We start from the raw sequence: 19,061 nt of genomic DNA, 5'->3' as shown, positions 1-19,061 counted from the left end.
ACCTTTCTTGCCTGTCAGTTGCTGGGTGTATAATTATGCTTAAAATATCTTTTGGTATTAGTTGAGATGCTTTGCACTATTTGATGCTCATTTTTCAACTTGTCTTTCTCAAGTATTTTTGATTGCCTCAGGCTCTTGTTATAATTTACATAATCCTCCTGTATTCTGGATGCCTTCTACCTTTTGACATCGTCATTTTATCCTTGATACTGTTTTCCTCATTCTTTGCTTCTACACACCAGCTCCAGTTCCTGTTTGTGACACATTCTGTAAATGTTTTATTGGAATAAGCATAGCCAGGAATGTCCTTCCTTTACTACATTTGATTTCTGGACTCTATTTAATTCACATCAATTTTCTTGTACTCACCTCTCCAAAATCTACTCTTTGTAAAACCCATTATTTTCCCACCTTTTTTCTTAGCACAATCTAATGAATATTTTGGGTATGCAGACACAACTTGCTTTCTAAATCCACAAGAACCTTCAAGGAAATGCTGTCTTTTTCCCAACTGTCTATTTTTATTCAGAAACCAGAATAAAGTGGGTTGCACATTAGGCTCTTTCACTGTCTTAAATCAGGAAATAATATTTGTTGCATGTGAACCACAGCTGAAGGTGGCATTGGCACCTAAGGTAATTCCAGGTGATTTAAAATCCTGGTAGCTTTAAACAAAAGGCATGGTACAACAGTAAGGAGATTTTTTTAAAAATTGAAACCAGAGTTCACTCACAGTTTGACAGTTTTCATACATCTGTTGGGATTAGATTAGCCACTAATATAGAAGTATTTTGTTAGAGCAGAGTATGGACAATTCCCAACTTGATGTGCAAGCAGCCTACTCTCAGCTAGGAATATTTTACTGCAGTTGCTGGCCATGAAAAACACAGAACAGTGCTGAGTTTTCTCCTAACTCTCAGAATCATATTGAGTTTAGTTGCAAAGATAATTCAGTTGTAGATAATTTAAAAAAAAAAGAGTTCTAGCAAGTAAGAAGTACAACTCAAGTAATAACATCAGCATTTCTCTCTCACAGTTCAAATCTCCTTCTTGATGTTGAGGTTCTGGGGAATCTTAATGGTTCATTTTACAACCAATGTTCTGCCTTTCAGCAGAGAGAGGTAAAATTTACACTGTTGTCACCGATGATCTGTGTTTTCCTATGGTCTGCTGCACATTCCTGACAGGCCACTGAGTGTGTTCAGAGATTTGTATCTGAAATCTCTTCGGAAATTACTTTAATTTTGCTGTTTGCTCTTGCAAAGTATCATGTGCTGAGTGAAAGGAAAAATAATTTTGACTTCCTTTGTGAAATGTAGTGGAAGTTTGAGAATGAGACTCCTCAGAATTCGAAGTTACCATTAAATTAACAGCTTTAATGTCTTTGCAGAGTGCTGTTAACAGCTCTAATTCCTGAGACAGATCTAGTTCTGCTCAGTGAATGTTGTGTTACTGCAGTTTGAGGGTTGCTAGTGCTGTTATTCTTTCAGATGTGCTATTTTGAGGGATTTTCCCCTCAAAAATGAATATTTTGGTATGAGACAAGGCAAAAAAAGCCAACCTAACTCTAAAGAGAATATACTAAGCTCGATGCTTTAGCAGAGACAAATGCAAAAGGGGAAGCAGGTGCTTTAGTCACTCGATGTTTGGTAGAGCTGTTTGTAGTAGCAACTTCCAAAATAATGAGGTGTCACTAAGCTCCTGCTGGTATGAGAGAAGGGCAAGCTTTGCCTTCTTTCTGTAATGAGAAATCAACCTTTTCCTGACTTCCTACACTTTGTTTTTTTTCTGCTGTCTTCAAAATATTCTGTGCTGCCAAATAATTGTTCTAAGTTATTGCCTGGGGATTTTTGTTATTTTTATTCTACTCACCTATTTCTATGGATGGAAAGCATATTCAGTACTCATCACCTGTCCACTGCTCCTTCTTGTAATGTCACCTCAGCTGCAAACCACCAACAAGTGACATGGCTTTGCTCATTAATGGTTTAGGTGGTCAATGATTTAATCACTTGACCCTCAGTAGATCAAGAATTCCATCAATAAACTGTGAATTAACTCCTGTGTGCTCTATTCAATTTCCTTGTCTGTCTGTGGAAAACACATCTTTTTAATGAGGAACCTAAGGCTCAGCTCTGCATATAAGGATCAGTGTTACACCTTTCCTTGAAGTGTGAAAAATGGTTTTTTTTCATAATTTCTTGTTTGCTTTGCCAGTTTTAGACATGCACTTCTAGGGAGCAGTTTTAATATGAGAGCACTGTATGTTGAACAGGAAGATGTATTTTTTCTGTGCTACAAATGAGGACTAATACACTATTTTAGAGTAATTGGGTATGATATATTGCGTGTGTTCCTATGTCTACAATATCTGAGTATTTTTTACATCCTCCTAAGATATTAGGCAAAGTATTTTACAATGAAAGAGTGTTCCACAATTTAATTACACGTTTTGTACAAAATATTTCCATTTAACAGTTCCAAACTGTCTCTTCCCTTTAAGTATAACCACTTTGGCTCAGCTCCCATCCCTAACAATGGGAGTGTCACACGAAGTCCCTAAGCGTTTGAATTTTTTTTTTTCAGTCTCCATTTATAAAATGTGTCTTCCACTCTTTATTCTGCACTCAGTGTTTAAATATCTGGCATGGGCTCTCCCACTGTTTTTACAGTGAGAGCAAGGTACTCAGCAGTGGCTGTGTTTTTACCACAGTGTCTTTGCATTCCCAGCATGGTTTACAAATCCCAGCACCCTTGCTAGAAGCCCAGTTCTTTTTATTGTCTATTCTAGGTTGTTAGTTCATTGGGTCGTATTAGGAACCCTTATTCCTGTCAATCATTCATAACCAGGTATTTTGCTACAGAAAACTGACTTGAAAGTAATTCTTCATACCAGGCAGGGGAAAAAATGTGTGGCTAACAATAAATATGTCCCTAAATATGAAGGTATAACTGATTTCCATCTCAATAGTTTTGAAGATGGAAGAAAGATTTTTATTACTCAATACCCCCATATTAGAGGTATAGAACTCATAGAGAAGAGTCCTGGGTGGAAAAAGGAAAAGATCATGTGCAGACAGAAAAGAAAAATATCATAGAGAGGTTTTTAAATTTATCCTCATGCATTCTTGAGCCTGGACAAAAGGAGGTTTTTGGGGGACTTTATTGCTCTCTACAGGTACCTGAAAGAAAGTGTAGGCAGGTGAGGTTTGGTCTCTTCTCCCAGGTAACAAGTTACAGAGTAAGAGGAGATGGTCTCAAGTTGTTCTGGAATGGGTGTTTAGATGGGGTATGAGGAAAAAGTTCTTCACTGAATGGTCCTGGAAGCATTGGAATAAGTTGATGAGATGATGGATAAATATCCTGGTGGTGTTTTAAAGTAGACGTGGCACCTGGAGAAAGGTTTTTGTGGTGGATGTGGCAGTGCTGGGTCTGCAGTTGGGCTCCAATGTTAAAACCTTGGAGGTCTTTTCCAACCTAAAGGATTTTGTGATTCTGCAAAAGAGAACTGCCTTGGCAAATCAGGGTACTAAGGAAATGCCATGCTGTTGCTAAGCAATAAGTAGACAGGTTTTGTGCAATTTTTTATGTTGGATGGGTGATGTAACTGGTCTGGGTTTGTTATCTCACAGAAGTCCTTATCTGGATGGTTAGTGGCAAGAGACAAGGGCAGTGAGATAACAGGAGTGCTACAATTAGTATTAATTGACCAAACCCATCAAGAACACATGCCTTATGTTTGTTTGACAAATCCTGGCTGCATGGTCCAGAATCAAAATGCAAACAATTTAAGGTATCACACTGCTTCTAAGATGAAGCAATCACTCAATTTCAGATACTAAAAAGATAATAAGGTGGGAGGAAGGAAAATAATTAAGCAAGGAAAAGGAAATAAAGATGTGAAAATGTTTTAAACATTGTTTTTGGTTTTTTTTTCAATGTAAACACCTAACTGTTTCCAAATATTAAGAATATAAAGTCCTCTATAATGTCACAGGTTGGACTGTAACTTCATCCTCAGTATATATTCAGACCAGAATATGCTATTTACCTTTTGCAAACCAGCATTATTCATGTTATTACATTTGCTGGTGCAGTACTAGAAAGTCTAAGGTACAACTTAGCAAATATTGAGTAAAATGGTAGTGAATCCAAAGATGATGGGCGCACTGCAGCCAGCGGCAGGTGAAATGCACATTCAGTTGGCTTAAATTGTTATTTGTTGTGGCTATTTGATCCAAGGGACTAATTTCGACTTCAGATAACCAGAGGGGTTTTCTTCCAGAACACGAACATCAGAAGGGCTTTATAAACTGGGCCTGGAATGCAATTAAAGCTTTTGGAGATCCTGAGTAAACTTTCCACTTGGATGCCGAGCCGACTCTTTCTGACATCTGAGCGTGCCTTTTGTGAGGCTCATTGTTTTTAGTAGGTCAAGAGATCTAAGCCTTAAATGAAGCAGGCTCTATGAGACACAGCTTTTCATCACCAGCAGGATCACGACCTTGCAGTGTATATTGAATTTAAGTTTAATACTGTAATGGATGGGACTTGTAATAAAAATTGCTAGATGTTTTGTGGATGAGTAATAAAGAGTAGATTAGAGTACAGGACTCCAAGAGTCCATTCAAACAATACTGAATTTATACTATCTTTTGGCATTGCTATTATGCTTTGGAAACCTTATAATAAAACTCAGACCTTGTCCATTATTTAATTACTTTGCTGTGTTTTTTGGAGCTTTCTTAGTAGCTTAATAGGTAGTTTGCATAAAATGCTACCACTGTTAAATATCTGTTTGTGCAGCAAGGAACGCAGTGGTGTTCCTTCTGTCCTAATGTATCACTTAAATGGAGATAAAATAGTGATTACACTTACTCCTTAGCACCATAGACTTGGATTTACTTGCGGTTCCTGGTACATATGTAACCATTTTGGCAGACTCATTTAGGTTTTCAGAAGATCCTGGTACTCGCTGCTACGCTTACTCTGACTTTAAGTGGAGTTTTATTTTATGGTCCTGTCATTAACCTGCTCATCCCTCACCAGCTGTAAGTGTGAACAATCCCTAGTGGAACCAAAGAAAAAAAAAAAAAAAAGAAAAAGAAAAGTAAGGTGTTTGAAGCTTTAGAAAGGACAGTAAGTGCTGTATGGCATTTTTCTGTTGTCATGATGTCCTGTGTGGAGGTTCCCTGTAGTTAAAGGTATGAAGGTCAAGCGAGCAGATTAAAAATTAAGGATCCCAATTATTGAATTTATTCTTTTGGAGTACTAGTGACAATGAAACATTCAGAACTGCACAGGAGAAATGAACTGAAACAATTATGTAGCAATACAAATTCTTCAGACATCAAAGCTCACAGGCTCATAGGAAGTTTTCTTTCATGCCAGTTAAATACTGTTAAAAACCAACAAGTTCTCCCTTGAACTACACAGGCAGTTGCATCTCTTTTTTTGTATTTCTATTACTAATGTTATTATTATTATTTTGTTGTGTTCTGCACTGCATTTCATGTCAGGGATCCCACTAATGAACGCTCTGAAGTAAATTGTTATTAATTATTACCATAATACAGTGCGTCATAAATGTAATACTTCCTGGAGAGTAACAACAAGCCTAAGAAAGTTAGTAACTGGCTTTGGCATGGCATGAAATCACAAAGGAGAAGGACATGTTAAGATCAGTAGGGTAAAAGGAAAAAAACTTCAGTTTCCAGTGTAAATTCTAGCGACCATGACCTTTAAAAAGTTTTCAGAAATTTGTCTGTGCTCAGAACAGACATCCTGCAAGTATATCATAGTTCTTTATTTCACTTCTCCTTTCTCACCCTCTATCCATATACCTTTTCAGCTCTTGAAAAATGCCAGTGTAAATGTGCTGTGAAATATGTCTGCCACATAAATGTTCCTTTTCTTTTTATCCTTCATTAGGACATTGTGATTTACAATGACCGGCTGTTCCGGATTGTGTCAATTGCTCCGGAATGGTGGCATTACTCTTTGGATTGAAGCACAGGACAGGTACTGGCAATACAAAGCACATTTGGCTTGGCAAACACTGCTGAAGAATAGCTGTGTCCTCCTTTGGGATGGAGCAGCAAGACTGAAGGGAAGATTTAAGCTGTCCTTTCAGTGTTGGACTATTCCAGTAAACTTTTTGGGATAAGACTGTAGCCTGTACCAGGGAAAGGCTTGGAAGAGGCAGAAGAGGGTTTGTTTTGGCAACTTTAAGGTGAATATTCCCTGGGAGATCCAAAATCACTCCTGGAAAGTCACAGTGTGCTGAAAGGAAGAAGCAGAGATCTCTCTAAACCCCTCTATCCCTCTCCTACAAGTACCTGTGTTAGGAGCAGCACAAGGCATTTAGACTTCCGCAGAGTAAAGCAGTGACAGGCTTGCAGATGGAGAGCACTAAAAAGAAGTTTTCTTGCATTTTGGATTGAAAGGGAAAGGTAGCTGCAAGCCAATTCCACTGGTGGAGTTTGAGAGCAGCTGCTCATAGCCGGCAGCACAGCCTGAGAGGTGAGGACCTCTGCAATCTGGCAGTGGCACTGCTCATCTCCCCGCTGGAGGGACCAGAATTCTGCTTTTGGGAATCCAATCTTCCTTTTCTGCAGCTAATTCTGTAACTGTCATGTTTTGATGGTAATGAATTGAGATGGCAACCAGTACCTTGGTCAAAAAGGGACAGAAATGTTGAGAGGAGCCAGCTCTGATGAGTGCTGTGTGAAGGATGAGGATGGCCTGGGTCGTTAGTGATGACTGATGCTAGAGCAGGAGCATATAAATGATATAATGAAGTAATACATTAGGGCACAATATGAAGCCCCTCTCGACCTGGGAAATGTATCACCAATCAAATTTCTTTTCTCTTGAAGGTCTTCTCTTAACCTTGAAAGGAGGGCTTGATGGGAATTTCTGTCAAGTCTCCACTTGCTTAAATGTCACTGGATGTTTTAATTTACAGGCATTATCAGCCTGGGAGTGGTAATGGTCTGGCTGTTAGTGGAAAAGAAAGCTTGTTATCAATATTAGGCTCTTTTTATTTGGGAGCATAGGTTTCTTTGCTTTGGTTTACTTTAGAAGAATAATACTGAGGTATTTACAGAAGCACAACACAAGGTCACGTTGAATTTCAACACAATTATTTCATGATTTAAGGCAGCAGGAGAGCCTAATGTGCAGCCCATTTTACTTTGTTTTGTTGAATAAAAATGAACTGTTGAGAGGAGCAGGCTGAAGTTTCTGATGGCTCCTGTAAATCATCTCAGCTGTCAATGGCACACAGCAGCTTCCAAGGGAGAGCATCAGCTGGGTTTTGTACTTGTTTAAGTATTAAAATAAAGTCCTGTGGGCTCTGAGTGGAAGCTGTCCTATTTATACATCCCTTCATGGCTCTATCACCATCCATGCTGCCTCCCCGGATGGATTAAAGCTAAAAGGAAGGGATTATTTCTCCTCTCTTGGTTTGGCTGTCTGGTTTATCAGGGACAGGGGGGCTTGGCCCATCCACCCCAGTCAGGGACCACCTTCACCTGCCCAATGCTTCTGGCCTCGTTCCTGGGGAGCCCTGCAGGGGGGTGGCTGTGCCTCAGTTCTGAACTCAGAATGGGATTCAGATGCTCTGGGATGTTTCAGATTTCTGTAAGAACACTGACAGTCAGTTAATGTCTGCTTTCCTGCTCACATACAAAGTTCTCCACTCAATGTTTTTAGCAGTTAGCTTAGATCCTTCCAAGCAGCAAACTGCCAGGTGAGGGCATTTGTTTCCTCTCCTCATGACTTGGATTTTTCTTGTGGGCTACTATGCCCCATTCGATATTTTGGAAATACTGAATAATTATGTATTAAGATATAGCATCCTAACACTGTAAATACTTTGCTTCTTTTGGTATATTTGATCTTAATGTGTTATTTAGCTGCTGAGTTTCACTTTATCTGCATGTTTTCATTGTATTAAGGCCACTGGCTTTCATGAAGCTGGTGTCTTATTTTTGGTATGTTGCATAATCTGTGGAATTTAGTCTATTTAAAAATTGATACAGCATAAAAAACTATCTTGTGCACATAATAACTTGGAGTAGAAAATGAGGTGCAAGTTTGGTACACAGGTTCTAAATTATTTACATTTTCCATAAAAAGGAGTGCAGAAAAAAATCCTGCTCGTAATTTTCTCCTCTGAGTTTACCATTCTTCTGTCTTCATCCCATTTTGCTTGCCTTACACAATTATGTCATTGCAACAATCAAGTATTAAATCTAGATGATGGTAGGGATTTATATTTTACATTATAATTCACTTAATATTTCAATTTTCTGTCCTTTTGAACCAAGCATCATCTTTAAAGAGCTGTGTTGTAGATGGGTTAAAGAATCACTGAAGACATTGGGGTTTAATCTGAGCAGGAGCCTATTTTCAGTCTGGTTGTTTCATCACTACAGAGCTGAAGGGGAGAAGTCTGGGCTATGAATCATTGGAAACACAATCTGTATTTTCAACAGGAAAAACAAATATACAAAATCTGATCTTGTCTCAGTAGATTTGTTTCTTTCATTAGGAGCCAGAGACCTCCAGGTGTCCTCTGGCCTCAGTTTTACTTAAATCAAAAAACAATTTGAGAAACATATGTTAATTACAATAATGATTGGTCAGAGTGCCTTTTAATTGGTTTTGTGGGGATTTTTTACACTCAAGTATTTTATTACAGACTTAGCATGGTCTGTGTACAGGAGTGTGTTGGTGCCTTTTTTTTTTCCTGCAGCTGGTAAATCTATGGGCCATCAAAAACTTCCAGTGTAGGCTAAAATATGTTTTAATCTTCTTTCATTAATAAGTTCATTAATATCTTGAACCTACCCTTCATTCTTAATGATGCAAAATTTCCTAAGGAACTAATAATGAGCTGATAGGTTTCAGGGAAAATATTTTATTTAGAGAGATTTGTTCAGAGAAATCTTTTTTTCTGGCCAAGTTTGATCAAACATGCTGTGAATATCAGGAAGTTTGATCTAGGAGCTGGTTTGCTCTTTTATTTATAAAATGCTTGCTTTGGGGATGTTTCAGAAGGTAGGTGTGAGATGGAGAATAATGTATACATGTTATTCAATATTGGTTTAAATTTTTTTCTTGATTGAATAAGTTATGTGACTAGTTTTCCCTTTTTATTAACTGTCTTTTTTCTTTGCATAGTGTAGGTAATGTCACATCTGTATAAATCAATATCACAATGACATCATGCATGTATATTATTATTTAACCATTGCTCTCTAGGGCATAGTTTTGTGAGTTGTATTTCATAGAGAGTTTCTGTAGACTGTTATAATCATTACAATCTGTGCAGTGGAAAAATCCTGCAAATCCTCATTTTTTGAGTGTTTTGAGTGGTGATGGTGTAGTACAGGTAAATAGTAAGAGGGTCTCTGAATAACACAATCCTACAAGCATTACAGGAAATGGAGAACATGCTGCTAAAAACACTGAACAAATGAATATTCTGTAGAGAATGTATTAGTGCACAGAATTTTTCAAGTCATTTCCTGTGAGAGCCACCCATGAATTTATGCCTGGAAATGCAAAAATGTTAAAATGCATTGGTGTCTTTTGGAAGCCTGTCAAACACACATTTTGTGCTGTCTTGAACTATTACTTGTGTGTGTATTAAGCAGACATCAAATTGTGCTTAAATCAAAGATAAATGACTGCTGCTTTGGATGGCTTTTTCTGAGAACTGCCCAGAAAGGAGGGTGAAATTGGAAGTTGTATGCAATCACGTTTCACCAATATACAATGAGATAAACCTTATCACACATCAATCTTCTTTCGGGTCATATCTAGTCAGAATGAACTCTCTAAATTTTCCTTCTAGCAAAATTCTTTTATATGCCAGATACAATTTATTCCAACATTGCTTTGATGAGCAACATTTTGTAGATCTCAAATAAATTTCACCCAAAATTTTATTCATGGGCCCCAAAGAGGACGTGAGACAAATAATTATTTCTCCATTTCACATCATTATCTTCTTCCATCAAAGCACTGTTGGGTGAACATTGTGCCCAGGTTAATTTAATTGCAGCAATATCTTGTGCTGACTTGTACCACATATAATCCTTTCTGGATCATTCTATCATGATGGCACCTAATACAGCCTGTAATATGTGGACAAGATTAATTTTTCTTGGTGTTCTGCTTAGTAATTTTGTTGCTTTAATACATTAAAAACGTACAGATTTTTTTTTTTTTCAAAGTTTATTGATACTGAGCATTTATGAGAATACAAATGTGAGAATTTTTAGCCAAAGTTATGTTTAATCACTAGTTATAAGCTTTTATTCCACCTTGTGGAAGCACAGTCAAACCACAACTAAGAGGTAATCATAATTTCTTGTTTTGCACATGATACTTGCAGCTTTAGGGCAAACTGGGATGAAAAAGGGAGGGTAAAGCTTGCTCTTTAATCCACTGGCAGTTTATAGATTTTTGGGCATCAGGTTTTCTTCTTGCATTCACAGCAATTATTTGGTGGCTTGACTTCTACATGTGAAATCACTGCTGTGCTTTCAGAATGCTCAGGCAACACAACGGCAAATCTGTCCCTCCCAAACACTCAGAATTAAGAACTTTATTCTCTAAGGTGCTCTAGCTGTAGTTACAGCAGGGGAGCATTGCTAATTAACAAATCCCTATTTGTAATCCATGCAATCCATGTGCATTTGAGTTACACTATGTTTTTTGAAATAAATGCACACAGAACTAGATGTAGAAGTATTGTGGGGTTTAAATTGTGAGTCATAACTGTGCAGACCATGGGGATCTGGGAAGATTCCATGAAGGTGTTAACATCAGATTTAGCCACAGATTTATATGAAAGGGAGAGGAGCACTTGAAGAGTTTCAGGGGTAGAGATGCCCAGTATGGAAATCTTTGTATTCTTCTTTCACAGGCTCCAGAAAATCTAAAGTGCAGCAGGCTCTGACCACAACTTCTGGCAGCCTAACCAGTATGGACATAAGCAGTGAGGATGGGTAGGGATATGAAAAAAAGAAATCAAAAGATGAGCATGGAATGGAGTGGAAGTGAGCAGCTCTCTTTCTAAAAAGAACATGGAAGAGCATGAGAAAACTGAAACATTAAAAAAGGATGCTGTGTGTGACTGAATGTGTGTATTGCCTAACATGTATGACACTAGTGTGTTCAATCTTTATTGCTCTCTCAAAAACTGTTTTTTCTCTCTCCATTTGCCGTAAGAAATCTCCTCAGAATCTAAAAGAATGGGGCTCTAACTGTAAATATCCACTAATTAAAACAACAAGCAATTTAGCTTTATACCCTGCCACATGAGTTTAGTTCAACAGTACTTAAGGCTTGTTCCAAATTTTCGGTGTGTTTCTGAGCTCCTCACATGAAGCCCTAAGATAAGTCATGGAAACATAACCAGGATGTTGCCAAGGTGCTGACATTGTAATAAAATTCAAAGTGAGTCATAGAGTCATAGAATGGTTTGGTTTGGAAGGAACTTTAAAGATCAGCTAATTCTACTCTCCTGCCATGGCTGGATCACCTTCCACTAGAGCAGGCTGCTCAAAGCCCTGTCCAGCCTTGCCTTGGGCTTCTTTGGCAACATCCTCCAGTGCCTCACCATCCTCTCAGTAAAGAATTTCTTCCTCATCTCTAATATAAACCTGCTTAATGCCATTCTCCTTTGTCCTGTCACTCCATGTCCTTGCTCAAAGTCCTTCTCCACCTCTTTTGTAGCTCCTTTAGGCACTGGAAATGGCTTTAAGGTCTCAGGGCTTCTCTTTTCCAGCTGAACACTCCCAGCTGTCCCAGCCTGGCTCCAGAGCAGAGGGGCTCCAGCCCTCAGAGCATCTTTGAGTTTTCCTCTGGCCTCACTCCAACAGGTCCCAGTCCTTTTTATGTTGTGGGCCCCATCTCATTTCTAAATTTCTTTCCATTTCACCTTCTCACAACCTAAACCTATTTCACATATGCCCATTGCTGATGGTATCAACTATATAGATTTTTGTTTACGGTAAAATGAAAGGACTGATGAGAGTGTTTGGTGTAGAAACAGAGCTGCCAGCCTGAAATGCTGAAAAGTGATGGTTGTCAGGAACAAGCTTCAGTTACTTCCCTTAGGATAATTCCACACATCACACTGACAGGGTATTTCTGCTGATGCTCAGTGTAAATATTAATGTGCTGTCCTTGGTTCCTGCCAGCCCTCCCTCTGACACTCCACGTTACTTCTGGCTGTCTGTACTTTTGGAATACATGAACTGCTGCTGTTTTCCATTCTCAGGACTTTATTCCTTTCTTCATCAAATTGCTTAGCCTTCTCTTCTGGGGACAAGGTCCAAGAGATTCCATATTTGCAAAGTTGAGTGTTTTCAGAGCTGGTTTGTCCACACCCAAACCTCCTGCATCTCCTGTTTTCCAAAGAATGAATGGAACATAGCACAGTGAGGAAATTGGTTAAAGGCTATAAAAATAGATAGAAAGTAACCTCAACTTTTTAACTTAATTTTTGAATTATATTGAGTACTATACACCTCTTTAGTATATCTTAATTGCAAATTCAAAGATAAAAATTCAGATGGTAATGATGGTAAATGCTTATCCCTGAATATATACACCTTTCATTATCAAACATTGCCTCTGCATGCCATTCTGTGTTCTATATTTGCAAAAGACATGTCATAAAGATGACTATCTTTGGATGTCTGGAGTTGCATGAATCAGTAAATTGTTTATTTTCTCGGTGGGAGTTCACTCAGGACATTGAGGAGCTATTTCCTCCTAATTAGTTCCCTTGAGTCCTCTTATAAAAAAAACACCTTAGGCTTCAAGGAGTCTGTTTGGGGTCATTATTTTCTTGATAAATGTACTCCCCACCACTCCAGATTTCCCAGAAGGGAGACTGCAGGGCAGAAGAATGTTGTGTTGCACAATATATTCCATGATTGGTTCAAATTACTCAATTTACCCTGTATTTTCAAAAAAACCAATCCGAAATCATCAGTCAGCCACATCCTACTTGCAGTGCTGATGCCAGGCAGTCATTTTCCCTCAGAGCATCATTGAACATGAGCTCTCCTCTGCTTGTTTCTTACTTTGATGAACTGGATGGCTGCAGGGACTGTGCTGAGATTTGAGACATTTCATTTGAGATGTTGCTGGTTGTTTCCACTGCTGATGGCTCTGTAGGAAAGGAGTGGACAACGCTGATTTTGCTCATACCAGGCAGAGATTATTGACCTGTAAAATTTACCATCATATTTTATCAAGCTGCTCTGAGATGTCATTTTGTCAGATAGGTGTGCTAATGCAAGGTGATTTATCTTGTCTAATCTTTGAAAGGTAACCTGCAATCAAACCTCCAACAATGCTGAAATGTTGTCAGTTATGTAGCACATGCTGAAAAGACAAGAATTTTTGTTTTGGTCTTTAGATCAACAAATTCTTCTTCAAAAAGAAAAGTATATCCTTCATTTTAGACTCAAATTTTAGCTCCATGTGGTGTAAATGTGTTCATTTTCACCTGTCAAAAACCTTTTCATGCTCTGTATCTTGTGGTTATTACACTGTGATCATTCCTTGATGGTTGCTCACCTCTATGATTCAGAGTTGCCAAGTTCAATGTTGTGTTTTCATTATTCTGCTGGTGCTGAGCTGACTCGAACAGAGTTTTAGGCTGCTTGAAACACTGGGCTTAGGTTCTCATGGCCTAAATCTCCTCTAAATCCCAGTGTTTTATTCTGGCCTTAGCAGACTCCAGGACAGTTGGGTAGAGCAGGCATTGCCAGTGGAATTGCACTGTGAAACGCTGGACTGTGGCAGGTGTGTTCATGGGCTCCTTCAGGTGTTGTCTGTTCACATCTGTGCCAGCCTTATGCAAAATCTGGATGAAACTGGGCTGAAAATGCTGTGGAGTTGTGACTGCCCATCAATAGCCACAACACCCAGGAGTGTGTACCCCTCAGGGGGCTGTGCAAGGGGGAAATGCTCCCTTGGAATAATCCCCCCTTTAACAAGGGCTCCTGCAACATCCCCTCTTAACCCCTCTCTACATGACATCCCCTTTCCAAGCTAATATTCCCAGTGCCAGAGAAACACTCTTGGTTTATTTCAGTGGAAGTTTGTTTGATTGAAGCCTGAATAATAGAAATAAACTTTTTATTGGTAGGAGATGCCCCTTTGTTTTAATCCTGCGACCATGACAACATCACCCAGACATCTTTCAGGCTGGCAGTGTGAGCTACAAACCTCTCTTGCAGCACAAGTTCAGCATCACTGTAAACACCGAGATCAGCTGTGAACAGAGAGAATGAAAACCTGAAAAAACAGATGCATTTCAATTTGTAAACATCATTTAATATTGAACTGACCCATAACACAACGTTAGGTGCTTTATTATATTTGCCCACCGTAGAAAGAAGCTGGAGCAGCAGCAGTGGCCGTGTGGGGAATGCAGCCACAATTCCTGCACCCTCTACTGGCTGATGCACAGACCTCAGAGGGGGCTGCAGGACTTTTTTTCCTCAGCTGTAAGAATAAATTTTTCAGCTGGAACAATAACATTCGCCAGCAAAAATGTTGTAGTGTCATTATTAGTAGAAATAGAAAATTTGGGTGCTCTAGTTGTCTGGAATAGGGAAGGAAGTGAAAGGTCTGAGAAATAGAAAATTAATAAATTCTTTCATTTTGCCCAAGAAACTAGTTTTAGAAAACCACTGTGCTCACTTTTTTACAGCAAGGGAATGCCAGAGTTTGGCACACAGAAGAAGACTAAGCTGTATTGGGCTAATTCTGAATGCTGGAGACATTGTTCATTAAGTTCTGCAAATGCCAGATGTGGGGGGGAGAAAAAGTAGTATTCTGCAATCAAGACCTAGAAATTTGTAAATTAAAATTCAAAGTCATGTCTTTCTGGGTGTGGGATTCACTTCAGCCACAGATAAGTATTACAAAGTATTTGTACAGATTTAACTTTCGGATGGCTGTAGCTGATCTTGTTATAAAAACCAGCTGCAGTTTCAAAGTCCATGTAGAGAGCACTGCATGGCATGACCAGGGTGTAGAGAGGATCACACACTCCCCTGGGTTGTGACATCAATTAAATAATAGGCTTCTAGGCTGCTGCAGTTTCTCTAATGCTGGTTCTTTCTTTTTCTTTTTTTTTTTTTTTTCTTTTTTTTTTTAAATTTCTCCTTTTTCTTCCTTGCCTGCCTACATAGATGCCAGCTAAGGCTTCCTGAGGTTGCATTGCTCCTGCCATGTCAGACAGAGTTATCTGCAGATGTTCTGCATAGAGCAGGGGTGCTGTTGGTGTGTCCAGTTTTCCAGAGTGCCTCACCATGTAGATCTGGTGCTATCTTGTGTCTGTGTGCAGAAAGAGACACAAAGGCTCATAACCTAGCATACACCAGCTATAATGAAGAATTTTGTTGTTGCTACTCTGCTATTAAGTTGTTTGGAATGCTAGGTTTTACAGGAATAGTGTTATTGGGCTATAAAGAACAGCTCACACTACAGTGAGATTTTCAGAAATCACAAACTCTGCCTTCAGTTTACTTTCTTAAAAGTAGTTGTATTTTTAGAAGGATTATTGCCCCTCTCATTGTTAATTAGAGATGAAGCTTCTCTGGGTCCTTCAGTTCAGGAGCCCTTCAGGTGTCTTTGCTTTGGAGATCCTTGGCAATTCCTGTTCTCTCTGCTTTGCCTTTGTGTTCTTGCCTGTACATGTCAATTTTGTGTCGTTTGTCATTGTGCAGTGAATCGGATTCCCAGACATGACAAGCTTTAAGACTTGCTGAGATAAGCAGACGAATATGTTACAATGTTTGTACAATGATATTTTCATATCTATATTATCTCCTGGACTTCCCATCACCACTGATGCTGATTAATGCCTGCAAAACACAGGAATGTGTCATTTATGAAGGATTTTTTTCTGTCTGCTCATTATTTCCTATTGCTTATTTTGGCAGAATTTCATAAGCACTCCTCATATTGACTCCTCCACAAAACCAGTCAGTCCCACAGAGCCCTCTGGGGTGCCTGGCCTCTGTCAGAGGTCTCTCAATTCCCTGCAGGAACACAGACTTGCTGCTGCACCTGCAGGCAGCTGTGTGGGTCAGTGCCAAGCAGCTGGGGCTGGCAGAGACTGGCAGAGGCTCCCTCTTGACCTCCTTCTCCTCCCCAGCTTGGGAATCCTGACAAGCCTGCCCCCTTCTCCTTGCTATGAGGAGATTGTCTCTGCCCTGGTGATAAAAAAATCAAAATGGATTAGACAGAGTTAAAGGCAGGAGAGACAAAAGAGTTTCCCCAAGGTCTCCACCCTGTCACTGGCAAAGCCAGAGCAGGACTCTGCCCCTACTCCCAACCCACACCCCAGCACACTCCAACCTCTTCCAAATGCAGCTCACACAAAGCAGATTGCAAGTGATTTACTGCTCCTTAGGAGTGTTTTCAAATTGCATCTTTTTCAGTTGTCAGAAATTAACTGCGACTGCCTGAGTTTTAATTAATGGCTCATGTTATTTGGTGCATCTGAAAAGAAAATTTAAGAAACATCTTTGGCTCTTTTGGCCAGTAGCCATAATGACAGCCAGGCTAATTACATCGGTCACCAACTTATCGGCGCAATCGTAACTGGAGGCAAACAGATGCCAAGAGAAGCTGGTAGTAAAATCATGATGTATTTCACAGTCATCTTATTACTGACTGATTTAAATAAGGACCTAAAATGCTCTGTCAGTACAGAGAGTGTCAAGGTTCCAACAAGTCTTAATTCACAGAAGTTCAAGCTTTCCTTGCTTATGGAAAGTGACTGGTGAAAAAGGAATAGTAAAAGCAAGTGGAAAACAATTTGCTGTTTATACTTGCAAATGCTAACAATCCAGGCCACATGTTGTTTTTTTTTCTACTGAGTTTAAGTATTAGGAGCAAAGACTCTCTGATGAGGTTCCTCTAACTTCCATTTAATCACACGAGAGATGAAGTTGGCCCATAGTTCTCTGTCATTTGCTTGCTGGGTGTAAATGAATATAAACTGCATGTAATAGTGACTCAGAGCAGCAGCTCCTTCAGGGAATGTCCCTGTGTGCTTTCAAACCCAGCACATTGGAAGTAGAATACAGTATGTACTCAACGTTAGGTTTAAACTAATTTAATTAGAAAAACTAGAAATTGGTTGGCTTTCACACAGTATGAACAGAAACATCTTTGTGAAAATGCTTTCCATAATTTAAAAAACAAAGTCTAGCCCCATGATTTCCACTCCTGGGTCATGGAAAACCAAGGTACTGCTGGATTATGGCTTCAAATAATAACTGAAATTTTGGGACAGAACAAAGTCATAAAACTCCTCTGGACTAAATGTATTCCCAGCCACATAAACAAGGAAATGGATTTTATAATTAATTCAGAGTTCCCTGGCAAGCACAGTGTTGTAATGTGTTGTAATCTACTGATTAAGTTCCAGTAAGAACACTGGCAATGCCTTTTTTTTATCAATATCTGTCTTTTAACAGCACCCGAAAGAACCTGGAATTCTGAATCTCAGAATAACCTGGAATTCTGAATCTCAGAATAACCATGGGTGGATTGTGCTAATCTGAGCATCCAGTCAACACTTGGAGAGGGGTGAGTCTGTAGGAAGAGGGTTTGTGCCATCCTAGGGTCGTGTTGGCTTCCTCTTCCCATGTCTCAGAGTTCTGTGTTTTGGAAATGCAGTACTTTATAGAAAATTGCTTTTGAGGAGTTCAGGCTGAATGGGTGTTTGAAACCTTCCAGTGCTGCTAATTTTCTTGACTTTTTCCTATGTGAAACTCCAACCAATCTCAAGTGAGTCCTTTGCCATACAACAAAGAATTGTATTTTTAAATTGTATTTGTTGTAGTGTTAAAGAACAATAGTGAAGAAAGCAAACTATAACCATGATAAATGATAAATGTTAAATGTTTGGAGCACCTGAAGGACTGGCAGGGCCCTGTGTCTTTGTGAAGATGCTCTATGAAGAGGGATGGCCTCTTTAAGTGGCTCTTCTTGGCAAGGTTAAAGCAAATGAATGGCAATAACTCAGCAGTTACAGCTAACTACAGCAGCTCATGGGCAAGCATTATAATTTCATTAAAGATCTGGCAATCCAGGCAATCTAAAGAATACAAATGCAAGGAGATGAGCAATCTTAAGTTTCATGAAATCAAAGAAAATATTTAACAAAGTTATTGCAAAAGAGCTTAATGAGCCATCTTGAGACAAACAAATTAATGAATATTTAGCATTTTGTATATGTAAACAGTTCCACCTGTTCTACCTATTAGGAAGGTTAATTTATTTTTTGAGAAAAACAGTCTGATAAAATTTATATTTGGAAGAAAAATGTGACGGTCTTAAGCTACATATTTCAATAGCTCATGAAACTTGTGTTGCATCAAAAAACTTGCCTACCTTCAAAGCTTCAGGTGCATCCTTTATGTGTCTCAATGTGCATTTTAGCTTGGATTGCTAGTTGGGAGCTTCTTTCTTCTTTTTAGCTTTTGATTGTATGTTTTGCTCTTTTTGGAAGTTAGTTGCTTACATTAGGGTTGTGTGAAGGGTTTCATGTTCTTAAAACAGAGAAAATGGAGCAGAGGAGAATTTTAGAATATTACAGGATGCTGGCCTTCAAAATTTCCATGGATTTTCAGTCCATGGTAATTTATTTTTCTTTTCATCCTTTTAATAAATGCAGATAACACAGCCCTATCAAGACTCAGCCGAACTAAATATTAAATAATGCCAGTCTCTAAACTAGTTTTCCATTCCCTAGATTGCAATGAAAGTGTAATTTTTTTTGACACACAGGGTATTAAAACATATTTAACAAAGTTCTAATCAATTATGGGCACTTCCCCCCTTGCTTCCAACAAATCCAAACACACTGTACACATTTATATGTAGGCATAAATGTAGATATCATGGAATGGTTGGAAAGCATCTTAAAGATCATGTAGTTCCAAGCTTATATAAATATTTATATATGAATATATATATATATATATGAAAATAAATGTGTG

At 38.8% G+C, this 19,061-nt stretch overlaps 1 protein-coding gene across 3 annotated transcripts in view; it reads left to right on the top strand.

Moving 5' to 3' along the window:
- Window positions 1–19,061, top strand: part of NLGN1 (neuroligin 1) — a 379,078-nt gene that overhangs the window by 46,872 nt on the left and 313,145 nt on the right. The window contains exon 2 of one of the 3 annotated variants that reach the window (XM_033068728.2): window positions 17,535–17,646. The exons of 1 other annotated variant lie outside the window; for it this stretch is intronic. The gene's annotated coding sequence lies outside the window, so the exon portion shown is untranslated. Of the gene's footprint in view, window positions 1–5,931; window positions 6,022–17,534; window positions 17,647–19,061 lie in introns of all 3 variants that reach the window. One more of the 3 variants, XM_033068729.2, reaches the window with a different exon arrangement.

This window comes from Catharus ustulatus, chromosome 10 (assembly GCF_009819885.2).
Source record: "Catharus ustulatus isolate bCatUst1 chromosome 10, bCatUst1.pri.v2, whole genome shotgun sequence".
Classification (NCBI taxonomy): Eukaryota; Metazoa; Chordata; class Aves; order Passeriformes; family Turdidae; genus Catharus; species Catharus ustulatus.
Note: the sequence above shows the minus strand (reverse complement) of the source record. Positions and strands in the feature narration are given on the sequence as shown.